At 41.5% G+C, this 23,923-nt stretch overlaps 1 long non-coding RNA gene across 3 annotated transcripts in view; it reads left to right on the forward strand.

Annotated features, from left to right (window-relative positions):
• Positions 1-2,983: 2,983 nt before the first annotated feature.
• The window catches only part of LOC139360002 (uncharacterized), a 247,168-nt gene continuing 226,228 nt past the window's right edge, over positions 2,984-23,923 (forward strand). Inside the window, exons 1-4 of one of the 3 annotated variants that reach the window (XR_011616846.1) lie at positions 2,984-7,225; positions 8,479-8,737; positions 10,289-10,381; positions 12,678-21,989. This is a non-coding gene — a long non-coding RNA (uncharacterized lncRNA). Of the gene's footprint in view, positions 7,226-8,478; positions 8,738-10,288; positions 10,382-12,677; positions 21,990-23,923 lie in introns of those variants that run through there. The other 2 variants (XR_011616847.1, XR_011616848.1) reach the window with 2 other exon arrangements.

The following is a 23,923-nucleotide window of genomic DNA, read 5'->3' on the forward strand; positions in this document are numbered from 1 at the left end:
TGAGCTCTGGGAAAGTCTTCCAACTGCGGCCCCGGGAGCTTCCTAGGGATTGCTGACCCGACAGTGTCCACCGTTGAGGGGAGAATAATTGTGAACATCTATGCTGGCTTGTTTTAAAAAGCTAAGCAGCTGGCAGCGGGGCGTGCCTCTGGCGGGGCTTGCAGGTTCCGCAGCTGTGCAGTGCCTGTGGCCGGTCTTGTAGGTTCCGCAGCTGTGCAGTGAGTGCGCTTCTGGGCTGCAGGAGTGGGGCAACCACGCCCCTCGGCCAGGTGTGGCTGGAGGCCGGGGAGGAGGAGAGCGCCCTCTGGTGGCCGATAAGGAGACTGCCTGCGGGGCCCGGGCACCGGGAGGCTGGACTTTCTCTGCAAAGAGCCTTGTCCGCAGGTGGAAGCAAAGCAAACCCAAACTCCTTTCAGCTGCTGTGCTTCCCTTTTCTCAAGAGGGAGGATGATGACCGCTGGGGAAGGAAAAGAAGAGCTAAGGATCTCCCTGTTTCTCCCTGGAGGCGAGCTTTTGTGCTGACTGAGGGGGACGGCTTTCCCATTGCTGACCCGAAGGTCCTTTCTTCTCCAGTGTTTGCCTGGTGTTCGAGGGGCGCACTTTCCTTTCCCCAGTGTGTCTGTGGTTCCAACTTGCTGGGGTTTTTTGCTTTTTTTGTATTTTTTTTCTTTTTTTTTTTTTTTTGCATGATCCTGCAGTGGTCTTCACGGTATTGCCCCATCCAACTTTAATTCAGGGTCTCAAAAGTGGAAATAGAGACATAAAATGTGTGTGTGTGTGTGTTAGAACAGGCTTGAACTTTACCACGCCCTCCCACTGTGACGACTTCCCAGTGGGGGAGCAAGTCCCTTGAAAACAACCAGACTTTTGTTTGGAGGTATTAGAGCAATTTCATTTCAGTCCTGTTCATTATTCAGAAATTTTTTAAAAAAATATCATTTACTACTATCTTTACTTTTACTTTTTTGAGGCAGAAACTCACTCTGTCGCCCAGGCTGAAGTGCAGTGGCATGATCTCTGCTCACTGCAGCCTCTGCTTCCCAGGTTCAAGCAATTCTCCTGCCTCAGCTTCCCAAGTAACTGGGACTACAGGTGTACACCACCATGCCTGGCTAAGTTTTGTATTTTCAATAGAGACAGGATTTCATTATGTTGGCCGGGCTGCTCTTGAACTCCTGACCTCACATGATCCACCTGCCTCAGCCTCCAAAAGTGCTGGGATTACAGGCATGAGTTGCCATGCCAGCCCATTATTTAAAATTTTGTTTAAACTCCCTGCACAGCTTTTGTACTCAGGTGAGGCTGGAGCCATGGACCTGGCTGTGAGTGTGTGTGTGTGTGTGTGTGTGTGTGTGTGTGATCCTTGCCCTTCCCATGTTGTCCTAGGCTGGTTTCTCCAAAATGCAAGTCACAAGCCATTACTGGCTCATAACATCTATTTAGAAAGTCACAATCTTTATTTTTTTAAAAGGAGTAGAATGGAATACAAATTACAAAGTACATTCCACGTAATAGAATATGATTTCCTCAAAAAGCTTTCTTCAGGTGTGCGTGTGTATGTGTGTGAAAATAAATGTGATAATAGATGTCAGCTACATGGAATTGTGTAAATTGTGTCATAACGTAAAACATTTACTGTGGTTCATGCTTAGAGAAGTTTGAAAGTCATTGTTTTAGCCAGGTGTGGTGGACATGCACCTGTGGTCTCTGCTACTTGGGAGGCTGAGGCAGGTCGAGGCTGCAGTGAGCTGTGACTGTGTCATTGCACTCCAGCCTGGGTGACAGAGCAAGACCTTGTCTTTAAAAGAAATGTAAAAGAAAGAAAGTCACTGTTGTCGATGGGGCTTCTTGTTCAGGTAAATGAAGATGGGATGTGGGGAAGGGGAAGGGAGAAGGGGGCAGAAAGAGGAATCTTGGGGGACTCCCTGCTGCAGGTTAGTGAAGTATGTCTGCCCCAGCCTTGCCCTGGCCACTTCTGGTCCTTCTGCGGTGGTGCATTTCACTGTAGTGGTGTTGCTGTCATAGCTGGTGTTTGTGTTTAGGAGCTGTGTTCAGTTTCACTTCACTGAGGAGCCACCACATTTCCATTTGGTGCCCCCATGGCACATGCCCCAACCTCTTTTCTTCCTCAGGCCTCTTGTTACCTGGCTTGGTGGCTGCCCATACCCTGCCACGAACATATGTGTTCACATAAGGCCATGGGGACCACTGGGGTCCTCTTTCACAGCCTTTGAGTTTTAATCTTTCTAAAGCCTCCAGCACCCAGTATTCCCAGGCAGTCTCTCATCCAAGTACTAACCAGGCTAGACTCGGACTGCCTTCCTACATCAGATGAGATAGAAAGTATGGCTGCAAACCGCCCTGTTTTTTCTTTCTTTCTTTCTTTTTTTTTTTTTTTTTTTTTTTAAGAGATGAGGTCTTGCTTTGTTGCCTAGACTGGTCTACTGGTCTTCAACTCCTGGCCTCAAGCAATTATTATACCTTGGCCTTCCAAAGGGGTGGGATTACAGGTGTAAGCCGCTGCTTCTGGCCTGTTTTATTTGTTTATTTTATTTATTTATTTATTTAATGTATACTTTACCTCCATCTCTTATTTTATTAATTTAATATTATTATTATTATTTTATAGGTCTGGCTCTGTCACCCAGGCTGGAGTGCAATGGCATGATTATGGCTCACTGCAGCCTCAACATTCTGGGCTCAAGCAATCCTCCTGCTTCAGCATGACAAGTAGTTAGGACTACAGGCATGCACTGCCATGCCAGGCTGTTTATTTATTTATTTATTTTTTTAAAGAAAAATCTTGCTTTGTTGTCCAACCTGGAGTGCAGTAACAGAACCCTAGCTCACTGCAGCCTTGAACTCCTGTGCTCAAGCCATCCTGCTGCCTCAGCCTACTGAGTAGCTGAGACGACAGGCACACACCACACACCTGACTTTTCATTTTTTTTTTTTTTATAGAAATTGACCAGGCCAGTCTCAAACTCCTGGAGTCAAGTGATCCTCCCACCTTGGTCTTCCAAAGTTTTGTGATTACAGCTGTGACCCACCACACCTAGCCCATCTCTGTCTCTTTAAACCTATACGTGTGGAGTTACCCCAAAAGGTCTCTTGCCAAGGGAAACCACCACTGGGAAAAGATAGAAGTCTTTCTTCAGATATACCCCTGATATGGTTTGGCTCTGTGTCCCCACCCAAATCCCATCTCGAATTGGAATGTGAACTGTAATCCCCATGTTATGGGGGAGGGACATTGTGGGAGGTGATTAAATCATGGGGGTGGTTTCCCTATGCTATTCTCATAATAGTGAGTTCTCACAAGATATGATGCTTTTATAAGGGGCTTTCCCTCACCTCTGCTTGGCACTTCTCTCTCCTGCTACCATGTGAAGAAGGATGTGTTTACTTCCCCTTCTGCCATGATTCCTGAGGTCTCCACGGCCATGTGGAACTGCGAGTCAGTTCAACCTCTTTTCTTCACAAATTATACAGTCTTGAGTATTTCTTCATAGCAGCATGGGAATTAACAAATACGTGCCCTAAGCATCAGCAACAAGTATTGCATAGCTCCTTTTAATAAGGACAACACACATTGCTTCCAGGTTTCCAGAATATTCTTCAGAATCCTAAGCTCTGCTGGTGAGTGCCTCAAAGTTCTATAGTGCAGCAAGAATCAGGTCGGGACACAAGAAATTACAGTTTTTCCATCTTGCAGGCATTACCCACCCTCCACCCTCAGCCTTTTTATGTAAAATACTTTCTTCTTCTTTTCTCCTTAAAAGAAGGGGCCATTCACATGAATGCTACACTCCCAAAGTCCGAGCACCACTCTCTCTCTTAGCTTTCCAGGAATAAGGGTAGGAGGTAGTGGAACTGGTTGTGAGCTGGCCTCAATAAAACCTACAGGGAGGTGGCCATCCTCAACTTCTGATGTCTCCTTGAACTTGGAGCATGAGATAATTAGGGCCCTCTGTGACCTCAGCTATGGACCTTGGCTGCAATTCCAAGACAACAGGAAAAATAATCCCACTTAATACCATGTTGCACAACCTTTTTATTAGAATGTCTACAATCTTCCATGTACCTTTTTCTTTAGTCATATAATAGTGTATGTTCTTGGCTTCCATTTCTCCCCACTGCAATATTCCTGCCATCTGGGGTCTCTTTTCCTATCACCCTGCAACTTCCCAAAAGCTTCCTCTGAGCTGCTGAATGGGAACGGACCCAAGTCTCCTCTGGGCCCCCTACATTTGGTCTCCTTGGCTATTCCATGTTTTGTTTCATTTTGCCTCACAGTAAAATGAGTGGTTTATCTGTCTGCTCTACCAGACTGTATTTCCTAGAGGATGTGGGTCGCAGTCCAGTTGTCCTTGCATGCTTTGTAGCACTTTCCACAGAGTAAGTGGTGAAAATGTTCATAGCACATTGAATGGCAAAAAGGAACTTCTTGGTCATCTCCTAGGATGCATTTTCTGTAATTGTCTGGTTGCAATTCAGGATTTTCATTGTGAGCCAACAGCTGCAGGCTCATTTTAAATGCTGGTTCTACAAATCCTCTCAAATAACAATGCCTTATATTGACTTAGATTTTATAACATGTCCTAGGTCACATGGTTTTGTTTAAAACACTTGTTTTGTCTTTGAAACAGCCAAGTGCAATTCGATGTGGTAGATGTTACTTTCATTTTTTAGATGAGAAAATGTTCAGAAAGTATAAGTGACTTGCCCAAGGTTCCCTGGATAATGAATCATGGCTTGTGTTCTGTTCCTCTCACCTCTTTGCACAGAGCTCTGACATTCTTCTGTCAAGTCACCTTGCAAGTGTCATGCTTTCTGGGTAAGTAAATGCCATCCAAGTACTTGCCCCGGGTCTTCAGTGGTAAGTTTTGGTCCTGTCCTCAGCTGCTGGTGCCTCACTGAGTATATGACACTAGGCAAGCCATTGACCTGTTTCCACATCTCAGTTCTTTCATCCTGAAAATAAAGATGACAATAGATGCTGGCTGCCTCAAATGGCATGGTGAAGATTAATGAGATGATGCAGAGAAGTGCCCTGAGCTCCTGGGACAAAAGGCTTGGTAAAAGCACAAAGTCTAATTATAATTTTCCAACATTTTCAAAGAACCCTCTGGAAAGGCTAGCTCTTGCTTCTAAATTTAGAGAGGATGCCTGCCTGGGACGGATTGTTTTCTCTTGACTGGCAGCCCCAGCAGCCTCCTGCTTATGTTGACCTTGATGGCTCTGCTCTGATCCAGTGGCACTCAGTCTACCTGGATTCCATTAACGGTAGAAGGTACAGTCCCCAAAAGTGCCAGCCCCTGATCTTCCTTGCCTTTTGCATGGAGCAAGGGTAACCCACTTTGGACAGGCATCAGATGGGGTTCTGTTAGTTTTAGGGAATGTAGATGTAGTTCCTGGTCTAAGGATGGGAATGTGGTATAGATTAGGGAGAATGTAAGAAGTCTGCTTGGACCTTCCAGGAAAAATTTTTTCCTCCCTGATAAGAGGAAGTCACAGAAAACCTTCTAGCCCTATGCTCAGCTTCCTGCCCTTGAACACAGTTTGAGATCTGAACCTTGAAGCTGCTGATGCCATCTTGCAAACCCATGGGAAAGCCAAGAGAAAGCCAAGAGAATTGCAGCAACATTGGCCCAAAACCACTGAATCACTGAAACAGCATGGCATTTCTTGTTTGTGACAAAAACAAATCTTTGCTTACGCCATCGTTCGCATGCTTCTTTTGTTCCTTATAGACAGATACCAGTAGCTGAACAGATGGCTGTGTCAATCATGGTGTGGTGGCTCAGGTCCAGGGGGCGTCGCAGATTATCTGACCTGGAATGTTACTGTAAAGGTTTTGGAATGCTGAATTTTACACAGGAAATCTTTGGCTTTGCTCATTTTCTACCCTGCTTTGTTTTCCTTTGGGCTACTCTTTCACCCAGCTACTCATCAAATGATCTATCCTGAATGCAGGAATAAAATCAATACTAGAGCCAGTTTCCAAGTAATAGGGAGGAAAGCTTTAACTTTTCTCTTTCCCATTTCTTTTTAGGATTTATATAAATTTAAGGTGTACAGATACAATTTTGTTTCATGTGTATATTATGTAGTGGCAAAATCTTGGTTTTTAGCGTAGCCATCACCCCAATAATGTACATAGTACCCATCAAGTAATTTCTCATCACTCTCCCCTCTCTTGTCCCTCAACCCTTCTGAGTGTCCACTGTCCATCAGCCCACACTCTTTGTCTATGCGTACACATTATTTAACTCCCACTTATAAGTGAGAACCTGGGGCATTGGATTTTCTGTTTCTGACTTGTATCAATTCTCAGCATTCGGATCCAGATATTCAGAGCCCTCAATGTCCCTGACTCTGTACCTTGTTTGTCGTCTCCATCCAAACCTCTCTCTCTGACCTCTTTGGTCTTCACAGCCCCAACTGTTGCTGGCCTAAGGGGTCACCTTCCCAGGTAGTATGGCATTTTCATAGAGTGGAGACAAGTTGGCAGATCATGAAGCTAGGCACCCTTCTCTTGCCCTTTTCTGTTCTAGTCTATCCTCTGCTCATAAAAAGTTTTCAAGCATCTAGTGCCTTCTTGGTGTTCAATAGGGTACCATTTTTAATCCCGGGGACTCAGTGGTCTTATCTCTGAAATAGAGATAACGGTATTTTGTCTCCTCAGAGACTGAGGATGCAGTCCTCTAAGCTCTTTGGATTCTTTCTGACTCCGCAGTGTGAACCTAACAGGGTACTTTTAGAGCCCTGTTTGTCCTGTCTCTATGAAAATTATCACTTCAGTTCCCTGATCAATGCTGCGATGGACTTTTTAAAAAGTCCTGATAAGGGAGGTTATCTCCCCCAGGGTGTTTGCATTTTCAGAGATAATCTGTGGGGAAAATGTTGAAAAGTTCAAGACCTTTTCTGAAGCCTAGTGTAGACAGTCAGTTATTCTACCCTTGTGACCAGACCATTCCCGAAATGAGTACATGAACATCCTCAGTCTGGCTTTTAGTTGACTTTCCCTTCTTTCAGACTCACTGCAGATTAGAGTACCCAGAATTAGCCAAGACCTTCAACATTTAATGACTAGCCACGGAGAGGAAAAAAGAAGATGAACTGCTTGTCCCAGAAAGCGACAGAACTTTGAAAGCAGCGATATATTTCCTAGCTACCTCTAAGAAATGGAACTGTCTTCCTGAGACCTGTAAGAAGCCAACAGGTACCTCAAGACATAATACTTAAAGGAATGGCAAAGTAGCCGATCTAATTAAAACACACCCCAAACATCACAAAGTAGGAAGATGGATGCTGAAAGAGATGCTTTGAGCACCACTGGTTGCCTGTAAGGAGTATGATTTCAAACGGCAAAGTTGACTGGAGAAACTCCCAGGCATTAAGTGGTTTTCGAGAAGATGTTCATTGGCTTTCTCTTTGTTCATGAAACAGAAAACTGTGTTTGGGTTGCATTCCAATACAGACAGACTTAGTCCCTCTAAGATTGGAATGTGCTGGTTCTTAGGTAATTAGGACTCCTTCCCAGCCCAATCGAGAAAATTGGCTTTGCCTTATGCTTGGAAAGAAAATGGAGTGTACCTGGAATCCAGTAGATATTTCACCTGCCAGTCAACTCATTAAGATTAATAGCAAATTAATAAACAGAAATTCTGTTGAGGGATGTGGCATGTGTACCCAGTCATGGATGACATTACTATGTGCACATGGAGTCTCACTCTTTCAGATCGGTAGGATAGTTTTAGCTTTGACTTTTGCCTCTTAGATCTGAGGTTTCTCATTCTGTCCTCAGTGATTAATGATGTTCTGTTACTTCAGATGCCCCAAACCTGGCTCTGGCAACTGGATATTCATTTGGTTGCCCTGATGTAATCATTGAAGGGAGCTGCGTTAATGGACCGTGGAATAGTTGGCATCCATATGTGGATGGACTGACTTAGATTGACTGTTAAAGTGACCCAGTTTATTGTTTGATAATTGGCCATGAAGTGAGCCAACACTAACATACTTGGTGATTCAGTTATTCTAAATCACTGTTTGGTACGAGATGAGAGAAGAATGGGAATAACGTCTAGTGTTAGTTCTATAATTTTCTTAAATACTTTTGAGGCCCTGCTCTGGGCTGAGTGCTGTTCTAGGTTCTGACAGGGTATTGGAGGAGAGATTAAAAGGTGAACAAGATATTGTTTCTGATCTTGATGCATTTCTATTTGGAGAAAGAAGAGTCCGGGCCTCATATCCTATTTTGCTCAACTCAGGGCAGAGGCTTGAGAAGCATTAAGATTTAAAATGCAGGAACATGTGAGATCATTGCATACAGACTCATTATAAAAATGCCAAACAGCTTGAGAAGCAGTAGAGAGAACATAATTAAAAGACACTGTTTTGCTTTCCCAGGGCTGCTGTAACAAGGGAACACAAATTGGTGGCTTAAAATATCAAGAATTTACTTTCTCACAGTTCTAGATGCCAGAATCCAAAATCAAGGTGTCGGTAGAGTTGATTCCTTCCTGGAGGTTTGGAGAAAGAGTCTGAACATCCCTCTCTCTTGGCTTCTGGTGGTTGCTGGAAATTCTTGGCATTCCTTGGCTTGCAACTGCATAGCTTCAACCTTTACATCAGACGTTACCTGGCCATCGTCCCTCTATGCCTTTCCATCTGTGGCTCTCTTCACGTCTTCTTATAAGGACACCAAGAAATACTGGATTAAAACTACTCGGTATGACCTCAGCTTAACAAACGACATCGGCAATGACCCTATTTCCAAATAAGTTCACATTCTGAAGTTCTGGGAATTTGGGGGTGTGGTGGGGGACACTATTCAACCAAACATTTCACCAACCCACATACCCACAAATGTTAACAAAATCAGCAGGGCAGGAGAGTAAAGAAGTGAAACAATGTACTTCCAAGAAAGAAGCAAAGAGAAGAAAAGTATTGTTTTTCTATTCTCTCTCCTGGGCTTAATACAGGCACCAAAACTTGAAGTAGGACTGAAGCAGAACTAATATGATAAATAATATCAGAGGAAAATGTAGGGGCTTTTATTTATTTATTTTTTTTTGACAGGGTCTTGCCCAGGAGTGCAGTGGTACAATCTTGGCTCACTGCAGCCTTGACCTCCAGGGCTCAAGGGATCCTCCCACCTCAACTTCCTGAGTAGCTGGAACCACAAGCACATGCCACCATGCCTGGCTAATATTTAAAAACTTTTTTTTAGATACGAGGTCTCATTATATTGACCAGGCTGGTCTCAAACTCCTGGGCTCAAGAAATCCTCCTGCCTCAACCTCACAAAGTGCTAGGATTGCAGGAGTGAGTCACCACCCTCAGCCCTGGGATATTTTATATTATGAAGTAGATGCAGTTTACTCTTTCCTGACTTTTTGTGGTGTTGGAAGATAAACTGGCTTTGGCTTTACTTTAACTCTGGAGAAATTGTGGAACAGGATGAGAAAGAAAGCCTGGAATAGGTGATTTAGGTTTGCTGTAGGCTTGGGAAAACACAGAAATAGGACCTTTTGGGGTTCATTCTAACATCTCCAGAATAGCTCACTTGGAGACAAGAGGAGTCAGAAATTTAAGACAGACTTTTCTCCTGGAATAATAATGTGCATTTGATTATGTTTCCCCTCAATCTCTGCGACTCCTGAAAATGTTGTGTCCAGAGGGTGAAGAATGCTAAATAGCCAGGCACAAAATATTTACAATACTAGTGAATATGCTGAATTCCGGGAGAGGTATTAACTCTGTACATAAGAACTCTGAAGTGGTAACTGTCTCTGGATCAGAAGGCTTCACGATATGGAGCTGGAAGGCTGAAGCATGTTTTTGATAGTTGGAGATGGGGAAGAAGAACTACAGACTACAGTGCTATTTGATATCTCCAGTCTCAAAAATTTGTGCTGCTAATTTTGAAAAGAAATAGAAGAAAGTGAATTGGTCAATGAAATCCATTCTTATTCATGGGGGAAAAAAAAAAAACCCCACAACTGGGGAACATGTTTTTTGATGAGGCGTCAGTAGTCATTATCCTATTCATATTGGTCATAGTCATACCATTGATTATTGATATGATTTGGCTGTGTCCCCATCCAAATCTCATCTTGAATTGTAGTTCCCATAATTCCCATACATTGTGGGAGGGACCCGGTGGGAGGTAACTGAATCACGGGGGCAGTTACCTCCATGCTGTTCTTGTGATAGTGAGTGAGTTCTCACAAGATCTGATGATTTTATAAGGGGCTTTCCCTCTTCCTTCACTCCGCAGTTTTCCTTGCTGCCACCATGTGAAGAAGGATGTGTTTGTTTCCCTTCTGCCATGATTGTAAGTTTCCTGAGGCCTCCTCAGCCCTGCACAACTGTGAGTCAATTAAACCTCTTTCCTTTATAAATTACCCAGTCTCAAGTATGTTTTTATTAGCAGTGTGAGAATAGATTAATACAGTTAGTTCCTCTTCTTAAGAGAAGTTAACAATTGATGTTGTTGTATCAGTCAGGATAGGCTAAGTTATGCTGAAGTAACAAATAATTCCAAAATCTTAGTAGCTTAGCACTATAAAAGTTGATGTCTCTGTCATGTGACAGCTTTTATGTCTACTCAGTATAGTCACTCAGAGACCCCAAGCAGCAGAGGCTCCATCCTGGCATAGGGTATAAAGGTCATCATAGCAGGGAGGAGAGAACATAGCAAATCGTGCACTGGCTCTCAGGGATCATGTTCATATTGCATTAGCTAAATGGAGTCACACAGCCATATTTAACTATAAAGAAGTAACAAAATGCAGTCCCACTGTGTACTTGGAAGGAGGATGTCTTATTCAGTTTGTGCTGTTCTAACAGCACACCATAGACTGGGTGGCTTAAACAATGTTTATTTCTTACAGTCCTGGAGGCAGGGAAGTCTAAGACCAAGGCACCAGCAGATTTGGTTTTTGGTGCAGTCTCTCTTCCTGGCTAGTACTCAGCTGCTGTCTTGCCAAGCGAGTAAACTCTAGCCTCTTTTTCTTTTTATAAGGTCAATAGTCCCATAATGGGGGTTCCACCCTCATGAACTCATTTAAACCTAATTACCTTCCAAAAGGCCCCACCTCCTAATACTATTGCATTGGAAGTTAGGATTTCAACATAGGAATTTATAAACTCAGGAATGCAGTTTATAACAGGAATGCTGGAGTATCTGGGAACAGCCCTAATGACTTCCACATCAAGATGCAGATTTCTTGTGCTTTAGAGATTCTACACTTTGGCAACACCATTCTTTTCAGTTCAGGAAAGAGAGGGAGAACTGTCTCCTGCTGTGTGGAACTTTGACCAAACAACTGAATACGATGCTGAGAAGCCTCTTAGAACATGACCATGGGTAATAGTGCTCTTTGTAATCAAAGACTTAAAATAGAAGGACAAGGGATCTATAGCCATCCTTTGAAGAGCCTTAGGATTAGTATGCAATAATTTAGACTCTCAAGTGTTCTAGTGACCATACAGGCTATAAAAATAATATATTCACTTAAGCTTGCTATTTATGTAGTTTATCCATTTAGACCTTATTAGAAAACTTGGCGAAGGACAGTTGAGTAATACACTTAATGTGCCCCTCAGTTAGATGGCCACGTTTCTCTTATATTAACATTTTTACAACCACTTTTGAGGCAGGAGAGGTATTCAAGGAAGTAACCATGTTCTTGGGATGTAGCAACCTTGGTGATCATACAATCAACAAAACAAATCTCAGCATTCACATTGTAACTGAGCTCATTCAAGCAAAGCTATCTTCAGTAGGGAATTTTCCCCATAGAGGGCATATGCATTTTGATTTTACCTGTCCTCACAGTGACCCTTTGCTCATTATAATAGTGAGAAACACACCCCTTAGGGGAGATTTAAGATGCTAATGAGACATGCAATGTATGAACAAGCATAGACAGGTACTATGCGTGTGCACCCAGAGGACCACCCAGAACATGCTTACTAGTAACACCTCTTCCCACTTCCTTATGAATAATCATGTAAATTCCCATAAAAGGAGTTTCTCCAGCAATAATCAATGCTGTCTCAGCCTTATGAGCAGCCTACCCTCTATTCTCTCTCTCTCAGGGTGTACTGTCCATTCTGCACCTGACTTTAATTTTTTAATTATTTATTTATTTTGAGATGGAGTCTGGCTCTGTTGCCCAGGCTAAAGTGCAGTGGCGTGATCTTGGCTCACTGCAACCTCTGCCTCCCAGGTTCAAGTGATTCTCCTGCCTCAGCCTTCCGAGTAGCTGGGATTACAGACACATGTCACCATACCTGGCTAATTTTTTGTATTTTCAGTAGAGAAGGGGTTTTGCCATGTGGGCCAGGCTGGTCTCAAACTCCTGACCTCAGGTGATCTGCCCACCTTGGCCTCCCAAAGTGCTGGAATTACAGGCGTGAGCCACTGCACCTAGCCCTGCGCCTAAATTTCAAAATATTTTTTTTCCTCTGCAGCAAATTGTTCTACACTCTATCTCCTTTGCTGTGTGTCTCTTGTTTAAATTATTTTAAGCTAAGAAGACAAGAACCGAGGTCTCACAACAGCTGTCAGCAGTTTAACTTTGGCTAGGGAGAGCCTATAGAAACTTCTATGCTGTGAGTTTCTATTTCTGCAACCTCAAATTTTGTTTCTTCTCTTTTAGATCAAATGGAGATTCCCATGATTTTCTTTTTCCTCATGGAAAAGTGTTTAGTCAGAAGGGAAACAAACCAATTAAGATAATACTAAAGGATGATCCTTGATAAAGTTATATTTTGGTGGAGCGTTGAGATTCGCCAGTGAACTCTAACAGTGAAGATGGCACTTAAATAAAAAGAGAAGAAACAAGTACTAGAAGCCAAAAAACCTTGTGTTATTTTCTTTGAAAAAAGGATGCTCTAGCTAATAATAGCTATAGGGTTTCCACATGTGCTCTGTTGCTGTTGTTGCCTGCAACAAAAGAACAACTTTGAATAATGAACAGTCTAGCTTCACAGCAGGACACTGTTCTACAGGGAGGCCCTCAATTATGGTGTATTTAGTAATTAGAAATATGAGCAAGAATTGACCTTCCAAGTTGCATGTATTATTATTCACTTTACCTGCTCAATGTCACAGTGGGTGCTGTCATGAAGACTGTGACTAAAAACCCTGATAAAGATTTCTCTGCCAAGTCCCATAAATAATCTGTTTGCCAAATGTGCCTGAGATATACATGGCATATGCTTAGATCCATGTCGGAGTCTGGATGTGGCTTGTGGCCTTGAGTTTACAGAGTATTTGTACCCCATTTGTAGGGAAGGGACATACTGCAAATACAGCAGTATGCCCATGTCCTCCAGAAAGAGACCCCTGATCTTTTGAAAGATAATTAACCTGGGTATATAAGGTCCCTGATAACAAAATCCTACATGATGACATCTACTTTCTTTCTGGGATTTTTTTTTTTTTTTTTTTAAAGAGATAAAGTCTCACTCTGTCTCCCAGACTGGAGTGCAGTGGCATGATCTCGGCTCACTGCAACCTCTGCCTCCGGGTTCAAGCCACTTTCCTATCTCAGCCTCCTGAGTAGCTGGGATTACAGGCACCCTTCAACATGCCCAGCTAATTTTTGTATTTTTAGTAGAGACAGGGTTTTGCCACATTAGCCAGGCTGGTCTCGAACTCCTGACTTCAGGTGATACACCCGCCTTGGCTCCCAAAGTGCTGGGATTACAGGCATGAACCACCGTGCCTGGCTGACATCTATTTTTTTAAATCTTTACATATTATAGTGAAATCATGCTCTCAGGAAAGAACTGAAGAGTGGAATTTTGAAATAATGATCACTCACTGATTCTCAGAGGATTCATGCTAGTGTCCTTCCCTGGTTTTGCTGTTCACTATTAGGGCCAATCTTCAGTTCTCCAGGGCTTAAGGTTTAGAGGGAGTATCAACAATCAAATGTCAGTAACATTCTCAGAGAGCATTCTATGCATTACTATTATTGGAGGAGTCAATGATATCCATATCCAAGGCGAGTGTTTCACACACAGCCTCCGTTTCCTTTTCTGGTTTCAGGTTTTTGCTCAGCTTATGTTTTAATATGGCAGTGTATGTGCAAGCACCTAGCACAGTGCTTCCATACAGTAGATGCTCAATAGTTGGCATCTTCCTTCTCCACTCCCTTTTCTAAACCTTGCAGCTCAGTAGTAGGGATGTCAGTCTGGAGAATGCTGACAAGGCCCGGTGTGTCTCTTGGGTGTAGTTAATATATATCCTCAGGTAATGACTCTCATTTGAGAATCTTGTCTTGTACTGACCGTATTACAGTCCATTAGTCAAAGTCCCAAAAAGTCACTGGCAAATGGAAAAATTTGAGGTTGATGAGGCTAATTCTGGGGGTAGACACCAGGCCAGACTGCGAGTGCCCCTTGGTAGGCTAGCGAAGAAAAGTAATCAGGATGACTGAATGTCATTGCATATGGGCCTGGCAGGGAAACGCAGGGGATTGCATAAGGTTCCTGGGGCAGCCAGGGAATGTCAAGCATGAGAGACAGAAGGAAACCACCCAGCCTGCTCTTTGAAGGTTAATTCTCTCACTTTGTAGGGCAGCTCTTCACTTACAGAGTCATGGCAAGTGGGAATTCGCCAGCCTGGTCCATAAGCTCTGCAGTCAAGCAGGATGTGGGGCACCTTTCAAACACCTTTTCTTTGTTGTTGTACCTGAGGACCCAGGGGCACTGAGTACTGTTTCCAGTAAGCATGAGCCTGTCTCCATTCTCAGCAATCTCTCTGCATGGCACACATCAGTGGGGTCACACGAATGGAAGTGTCTCTTTTCAGCCATCTGGTGATTCATTCTTCCCTACCCCCTGTCTGGCATTGTGAGAGAGCTGCTCACACACTGCCAAGTCAGCTAGAGAGGACTGCTGCCACTGTAGCCTGCCAGACTTCAGTGGCACATTCAGAGGTCCTCTCTATGCACTGAAACCATGTATGATGACTGAGTTAAAGTTAAAAAGAAAATCTGACAAAATGAATGCACTAGTTAGTTAATAGGTAAAGTGTGTGTGTGTGTGTGTGTGTGTGTGTGTGTGTGTTATGCATGTGTTGTAGGTACAGGCAAAGAGGCAAGGGCACATAAAAGCCTTGTGTTTCATTATTTTTAATGTTTAAATAGATTAAAATGTGTTACATACATTTATGCATACATTATGTATGTATATATCCTAGGGTGGCTGTAACAAACTGCCATAAACTGGGTGGCTTAAAGATCTCATGGTTCTGCCAAGAAAGAGCCTGAATAGCCAAGACAATCCTAAGCAAAAAGAACAAAGCTGGAGGCAGCATGCTACCCAACTTCAAACTATACTACAAGGCTACAGTAACCAAAACAGCATGGTACTGGTGAAAAAAACAGACACATAGACCAATGGAACAGAATAGAGAACTCAGAAGTAAGACCACACACCTACAACCATCTGATCTTCAACAAATCTGACAAAAACAAGCAATGGAGAAAAGATTCCCTATTTAATAAATTGTGCTGGGAGAACTGACTAGTCATATACAGAAAATTGAAACTGGACTCCTTACTTACACCTTATGCAAAAATTAACTCAAGGTGGATTAATGATTTAAAACCCAAAACTATAAAAATCCTAGAAGAAAATCTAGGCAATACCAATCAGGACCTAGTCATGGGCAAAGATTTCATGACAAAAATACCAAAAGCATTGCAACAAAAGCAAAAATTGACAAATGCGGTCTAATTAAAGAGCTTTTGCACAACAAAATAAACTATCATCAGGATGAACAGACAACCTACAGAATGGGAAAACATTTTTGCAGAAGAAAATCTAGGCAATATGAGTCAGGACATAGACATGGGCAAAGATTTCATGACAGAAAGCAATTGCAACAAAAGCAAAAATTGACAAATGTGATCTAATTAAACTAAAGAGCTTTTGCACAACAAAATAAACTATCATCAGGGTGAACAGACAACCTACAAAATGGGAGAACATTTTTCAATCTATCCATCTGACAAAGGTCTAATAAACCAATTTACAAGAAAAAAACAACCCCTTAAAAAGTGGACAAAGGACATGAACAGGCACTTCTCAAAAGAAGGCATACATATGGCCAACGAACATATGAAAAAAAAAAAAACTCAACATCACTGATCATTAGAGAAATGCTTATCAAAACCACAATGAGATGCCATCTCACACCAGTCAGAACAGCGATAATTAAAAAGTCAGAAAACAACAGATGCTGGTGAGTTTGCAGAGAAAAGGAATGCATTTACACTGTTGGTGGTAGTATAAATTAGTTCAACCATTGTGGCAAGTGGTGTGGCAATTCCTTAAAGACCTAACGGCAGAAATACCACTTGACCCAGCAATCCTATTGCCGAGTATATACCCAAAGGAATATAAATCATTCTTTTATAAAGATATGTGCACATGTATGTTCATTGCAGCACTATTTACAACAGCAAAGACATGGAATCGACCCAACTGCTCAGCAGTGATAGACCAGATAAAGAAAATGTGGTACATATATACTATGGAATACTATGCAGCCATAAAAAGGAATGAGATCATGTCCTTTGCAGGGACATGGATGGAGCTGGAAGCCATTATCCTCAGCAAATGAATGCAGGAATAGATAACCAAACACTGCATGTTCTCACTTATAAGTGGGAGCTGAATGATGAGAACATATGGACACAAGGTGAAGAACAACACACACTAGGGCCTGTTGGGGAGGGTGGGGGGAGGGAGAGCAACAGGAAGAATAGCTAATGAATTCTTGACTTAACACATAGGTGATGGGTTGATTTGTGTGGTAAACTACCATGGTACACGTTTACCTATGTAACAAAACTGTACATCCTGCACATGTACCCCTGAACTTAAAATAGAAGTTGAAGACTAAAAAAGAAGTCTCATGGTTCTGGAGGCCAGAAGTAGGAAGTGAAGGTGTTGACAGGCATGGTTCCTCTTGGAGGTGTTGGGGGAGAGTCTGTACCAGGCCTCCCTCCCAGCTTTTGGTATTGTCAACAAACCTTGGCCTTCCTTGGTGTGTAGCAGCATCACTCCAATTTCTGTCTCCATCATCAACATGGTATCTTCTCTGTGTCTCTGTCTCAGTGTACAAATCTCCTTCTTTTTATAAGGATACTGGTCTTTGGATTAGGACCCACTGTAGTCCAGCATGACCTCATTTTATTTTATGTCAATAAACAAAGACCCAATTTCCAAATAAGGTCATATTCCCACATACTGGGTGTTAGAACTTAAACATATCTTTTTAGAGAACACAATTCAACCCACAATAAGGCTCAAAGACAATGCAGTGAAAAAAAGCCCTTTTCAATAAACGGTGCCAGAGCAATTGGATACCCATATGCAAAACAAAGCAAAACAAAAATAAAAAAAAAAACAAAAGGACCTTGATCATACCTAACAATCTACAAAAATAAAATCGGAAATGAATACAGACCTATATGTAAAAACCTAAAAGCACAAAACTTCCAGAAGAGAACATGGAAAAACAACTTTGTAACTTTGAGTTAGATAAAGGTTTGTTAGAAATGACACCAAGGGTACAATCCATAAATGAAAAAAAAAAGTGATAAACTGGATGTTATCAAAATCAAAAACTTCTGACCTTTCAAAGGTATTGTCAAGAGAATAAAAAGGCAAGCTACAGACTGGGACTATATCTTTGCAAAGCATATAAATAATTTTTTAAAAAGCATCTAAAACATATATAAAAGCACATAAAGTATATAAGGGATTTGTATCCAGAAAATATAAATAAATCTCAGAACTCAATAATAAGAAACAACCCAACTAAAAATGGACAAAGCATCTGGAAACAGCATCAAAGCAGATATATGGATGGCAAATAAGCACATGAGAAGATGCTCGATGTTATTTGTCATTAGGATATTGTAAGCTAAAGCCACAGTGAGATGCCACAACTCTCCTGTTATAAAAAGTCCAGACACACCAAGTGTTGGTGTGAATGTGTAAAAAAGGAAACTTTCCCTTATCTCTAGTGGGAATAGAAAATGGTAAAAACACTTTGGAAAGCAGTTTGGCAGGTTTTTTTTCCTCTTAAAGCATATACCTACCATATATTCCATCCATTCCACACCTAGGCACTAACCAAGAAGAGGAAATATATGTCCTGTGAAGACTCACACATAAATGTTCATAGCAGCTTTGCTTACAATAGCCAAAAACTGCAAACAACCCAATTATCCATCCATATGCAAATCAATAAACAAATTATCCTATAGCTATACAGAGAAATGTTACTCAGCAACAAAACCCAATAAACTGTTGATGTACACAATGACACTGATGAATATCAAAATAATTATGAGTGAAAGACGTGAGATCAAAGAAAAAAGTATCTATTGCATGATTCCATTTATATAAAAGTCTAGAAAATGCAAACCAATCTGTAGTGATAGAAAGCATATCAATAGTTGCTTGGGGTTGGAGAGGAGTTGGTCAGGATGGGAGGGAGGTGTTACAGAGGGGCAGGAGATAACTTTTGGGGGTGACAGGTATACTTACCATTTTGATTGTGGTGATGGTTTCATGGGTGTACACGTATGTCAAAACTTATCAAATTCTATGCTTTAGATATGTACAGTTTATTATACCTCAGTAAAAATTCAATATAATTGACCTTTTATTGAGGTCAATTGTACCTCAATGAAATATATATATTGAATGCTTCTTATACATCAGATATTTTGCTAGGTGTTTTCATGAAATATTCATTTACTTCTGAAAGTACTTTGTGGTAGGGAGAGGGCTGAATTTCAAAGAATAATAATATATCTATGGAAATAAGAATATATTCTATAACGAAGAAAGGGAGTGGAAGAAAGGAAATGATGAATGGAACCAAATGTGATTTCCTGGAGTAAGAAAAAGAGGCAGGGTATTAAAAAAGGAAAAGACAATATGACAGATTATATTTTCCAACAATGGGCAATGTTATTTCTTATAATATAGATCTAACTCTGACACTCTTCTCACTGAGAGGTGGAGCCCACATTCCCTCTTCTTCGATATGGGGAAGCTTGTGACTGCCATAGAGGTAATGCTACATGACTTCTGAAGTCACGAAAGGTGATTTAGCTTCTGCTTGGTTTTCTTGTGATGTTTATACTCTAGTAACTCAGCCTCCATGCTGGGAGGATGCCCAAGCAGCCACATACCAAGGTTCGGCTGACATTTGCTCCATTTGATGTCCTTGTTGATAGTCAGTGTCAACCACCAAGATGTGGGTAAATGAACAAATGGATGTGTCAAGTCACAGCCCATGAATCACCCTCAGCCTTTGACCTTTCCCAGCTGAGACCCCAGACACCGTGGAGCAGAGACAAAGTGTCACAAAGTGTCAGATGCACTCTTTCCAAATTCCTGACCCACAGAATCTATGAGCATAATAAAATGGTTATCATTTTCACCAGTTTTTTTAATTAACATTTTTTATGCACCAGCAATGGTAACTGAAACAGGTGATAGGAAAGTAGAGGAAGAAATGGAAATAACAGTAAAAAAGACCAAGGATCTAGTCCTCCCAAAAGATTAGAGAAGATTCTATGGGTAGTTGTACCAGTTTTTGAGAGTGGCTGCTCTCAGAGAAGTGATCTAAGACTTTCTGGGATAGGAGATAAAGCACTTGGCAACATAGGCACCAGGCAGGTGACCACAGTAGCTAAAGCAATAGAGTGGAAGAAACTCTCTCATCATCAGTCATCTGATCATCCTTATAAAACCAACAGTGTGGCCAAACAAACGAGGTAGGATTTGCCAGTTTCCTGTCCGAGGAAGAAAGATGTAAGAAAAATTGTTTTGGATTGGTGTTATAGTTAATTACATAGTATGTAAATTAGTATTCATGTATATTTTTGCATAACATGAATCACAAGAGACAAAAAGGTCACTGGAAGGTCATTTTAAAAGAGAACCATGACTGAGCTCCAAGATGGCTGAATAGGATCAGCTCCAGTCTACAGCTCCCAGCATGAGCAACACAGAAGATGGTTGATTTTTGTATTCCCAGCTGAGCTTTGAAGAGAGCAGTGGTTCTCCAAGCATGGATTTTGAGATCTGAGAATGGACAGACTGCCTCCTCAAGTGGGTCCCTGACCCCCAAGTAGCCTAACTGGGAGATACCTCTCAGTAGGGGCTGAATGATACCTCATACAGCCAGATGCCCCTCTGAGATGAAGCTTCCAGAGGAAGGATCAGGCAGCAACATTTGCTGTTCTGCAATATTTGCTGTTCTGCAACCTCCACTGGTGACACCCAGGCAAACAGGGTCTGGAGTGGACCTCCAGCAAACTCCAACAGACCTGCAGCTGAGGATCCTGACTGTTAGAAGGAAAACTAACAAACAGAAAGGAATAGCATCAACATCAACAAAAAGAACATCCACACCAAAACCCCATCTGTAGGTCACCATCATCAAAGACCAAAGGTAGATAAAACCAGAAAGATGGGGAGAAACCAGAGCAGAAAAGCTGAAAATTCTGAAAACTAGAGCACCTCTTCTCCTCCAAAGGATTGCAGCTCCTCACCAGCAACGGAACAAAGCTGGATGGAGAATGACTTTGACAAGTTGACAGAAGTAGACCTCAGAAGATCGGTAATAACAAACTTCTCTAAGCTAAAGGAGGATGTTCGAATCCATCACAAGGAAGCCAAAAAACCTTGAAAAAACCTTGAAAAAATATCAGAAGAATGGCTAACTAGAATGAACAGTGTAGAGAAGGCCTTAAATGACCTGATAGAGCTGAAAACCATGGCATGAGAACTACGTGACGCATGCACAAGTTTCAGTAGTCAATTCAATCAAGTGGAAGAAAGCATATTAGTGATTGAAGATCAAATGAATGAAATGAAGTGAGAAGAGAAGTTTAAAGAAAAAAGAGTAAAAAGAAATGACAAAACCTCCAAGAAATTTGGGACTATGTGAAAAGACCAAATCTACATTTGATTTGTGTACCTGAAAGTGAGGGGGAGAATGGAACCAAGTTGGAAAACACTCTTCAGGATATTATACAGGACAACTACCCCAACCTGGCAAGGCAGGCCAACATTCAAATTCAGGAAATACAGAGAACACCACAAAGATCCTCCTCGAGAGGAGCAACCCCCAGACACATAATTGTCAGATTCACCAAGGTTGAAATGAAGGAAAAAATGTTAAGGGCAGCCAGAGAGAAAGGTCGGGCTACCCACAAAGGGAAGCCCATCAGACTAACAGCGGATCTCTTGGCAGAGACTCTACAAGCTCAGTGCAGAATTTCATATCCAGCCAAACTAAGCTTCATAAGTGAAGGAGAAATAAAATCCTTTACAGACAAAGCAAATGCTGAGAGATTTTATCACCACCAGGCCTGGCTTACAAGAGCTCCTGAAGGAAGCACTAAACATGGAAAGGAACAACTGGTATCAGCCACTGCAAAAACATGCCAAATTGTAAAACCATCAATGCTAGGAAGAAACTGCATCAACTAATGAGCAAAATAACCAGCTAATGTCATAATGACAAGATCAAATTCACACATAACAATATTAACCTTAAATGTAAATGGGCTAAATGCCCCCATTAAAAGACATAGACTGGCAAATTGGACAAAGAATCAAGATCCATCAGTGTACTGTATTCAGGAGACCCATCTCACGTGCAGAGACACACATAGGCTCAAAATAAAGGGATGGAGGAAGATCTACCAAGCAAATGGAAAACAAAAAAAAGCAGGGGTTGCAATCCTAGTCTCTGATAAAACAGACTTTAAACCAACAAAGATTAAAAGAGTCAAAGAAGGCCATTACATAATGGTAAAGGTTTCAATGCAACAAGAAGAGCTAACTATCCTAAATATATATGCACCCAATACAGGAGCACCCAGATTCATAAAGCAAGTTCTTAGAGACTTACAAAGAGACTTAGACTCCCATACAATAATAATGGGAGACTTTAACACCCCACTGTCAACATTAGACAGATCAACAAGACAGAAAGTTAACAAGGATATGCAGGAATTGAACTCAACTCTACACCAAGCGGACCTAATAGACATCTACAGAACTCTCCACCCGAAATCAACAGAATATACATTCTTCTCAGCACCACATCGCACTTATTCTGAAATTGACCACATAGTTGGAAGTAAAGCACTCCTCAGCAAATGTAAAAGAACAGAAATTATAACAAACTGTCTCTCAGACCACAGTGCAATCAAACTAGAACTCAGGACTAAGAAACTCAATCAAAACCACTCAACTACGTGGAAACTGAACAACCTGCTCCTGAATGACTACTTGGCACATAATGAAATGAAGGCAGAAATAAAGATGTTCTTTGAAACCAATAAGAACAAAGATACAACATACCAGAATCTCTGGGACACATTTAAAGCAGTGTGTAGAGGGAAATTTATAGCACTAAATGCCCACAAGAGAAAGCAGGAAAGATGTAAAATTGACACCCTAACATCACAATGAAAAGAACTAGAGAAGCCAGAGCAAACATATTCAAAAGCTAGCACAAGACAAGAAATAACTAAGATCAGAGCGGAACTGAAGGAGATAGAGACATGAAAAACCCTTCAAAAAACCAATGATTCCAGGAGCTGGGTTTTTTAAAAGATCAACAAAATAGACTGCTAGCAAGACTAATAAGAAAAGAGAGAAGAATCAAATAGATGCAATAAAAAGTGATAAAGGGGATATCACCACTGACCCCACAGACATGCAAACTACCATCAGAGAATACTATAAACACCTCTACGCAAATAAACTAGAAAATCTAGAAGAAATGGATAAATTCCTAGACACATACACCCTCCCAAGACTAAACCAGGAAGAAGTTGAATCCCTGAATAGACCAATAACAGGCTCTGAAATTGAGGCAATAATTGATAGCCTACCAACCAAAAAATGTCCAGGACCAGACAGATTCACAACCAAATTCTACCAGAGGTACAAAGAGGAGCAGGTACCATTCCTTCTGAAACTATTCCCATCAATAGAAAAAGAGGGAATCTTCCCTAACTCATTTTGTGAGGCTAGCATCACCCTGATATCAAAGCCTGGCAGAGACACAACAAAAGAAGAGAATTTTAGACCAATATCTCTGATGAACATTGATGCAAAAATCCTCAATAAAATACGGGCAAACCAAATCCAGCAGCACATCAAAAAGCTTATCCACAACGATCAAGTTGGTTCATCCCTGGGATGCAAGGCTGGTTCAACATACGCAAATCAATAAACGTAATCCATCATATAAACAGAATCAAAGACAAGAACCACATGATTATCTCAATAAATGCAGAAAAGGCCTTCAACAAAATTCAACAGCCCTTCATGCTAAAAACTCTCAATAAGCTAGGTACTGATGGGATGTATCTCAAAATAATAAGAGCTATTTATGACAAGCCCCCAGCCAATACCATACTGAACTGGCAAAAACTGGAGACATTCCCTTTGAAAACTGGCGTTAAGACAGGGATACCCTCTCTCACCACTCCTATTCAATGTAGTGTTAGAAGTTCTGGCCAGGGCAATCAGGCAAGAGAAAGAAATAAAGCATGTTCAATTACGAAAACAGGAAGTCAAATTGTCCTTGTTTGCAGATGACATGACTGTGTATTTAGAAAATCCCATCATCTCAGCCCCAAATCTCCTTAAACTGACAAGCAACTTCAGCAAAGTCTCAGGATACAAAGTCAATGTGCAAAAATCAGAAGTATTCCTATACACCAATTCCTATACACCACACAAACAGAGAATGAAATCATGAGTGAACTCCCATTCACAATTGCTTCAAAGAGAATAAGATACCTAGGAAGCCAACTTACAAGGGACGTGAAGGACC

The sequence above is a fragment of the Macaca nemestrina genome, chromosome 19 (assembly GCF_043159975.1).
Source record: "Macaca nemestrina isolate mMacNem1 chromosome 19, mMacNem.hap1, whole genome shotgun sequence".
Lineage (NCBI taxonomy): Eukaryota > Metazoa > Chordata > Mammalia > Primates > Cercopithecidae > Macaca > Macaca nemestrina.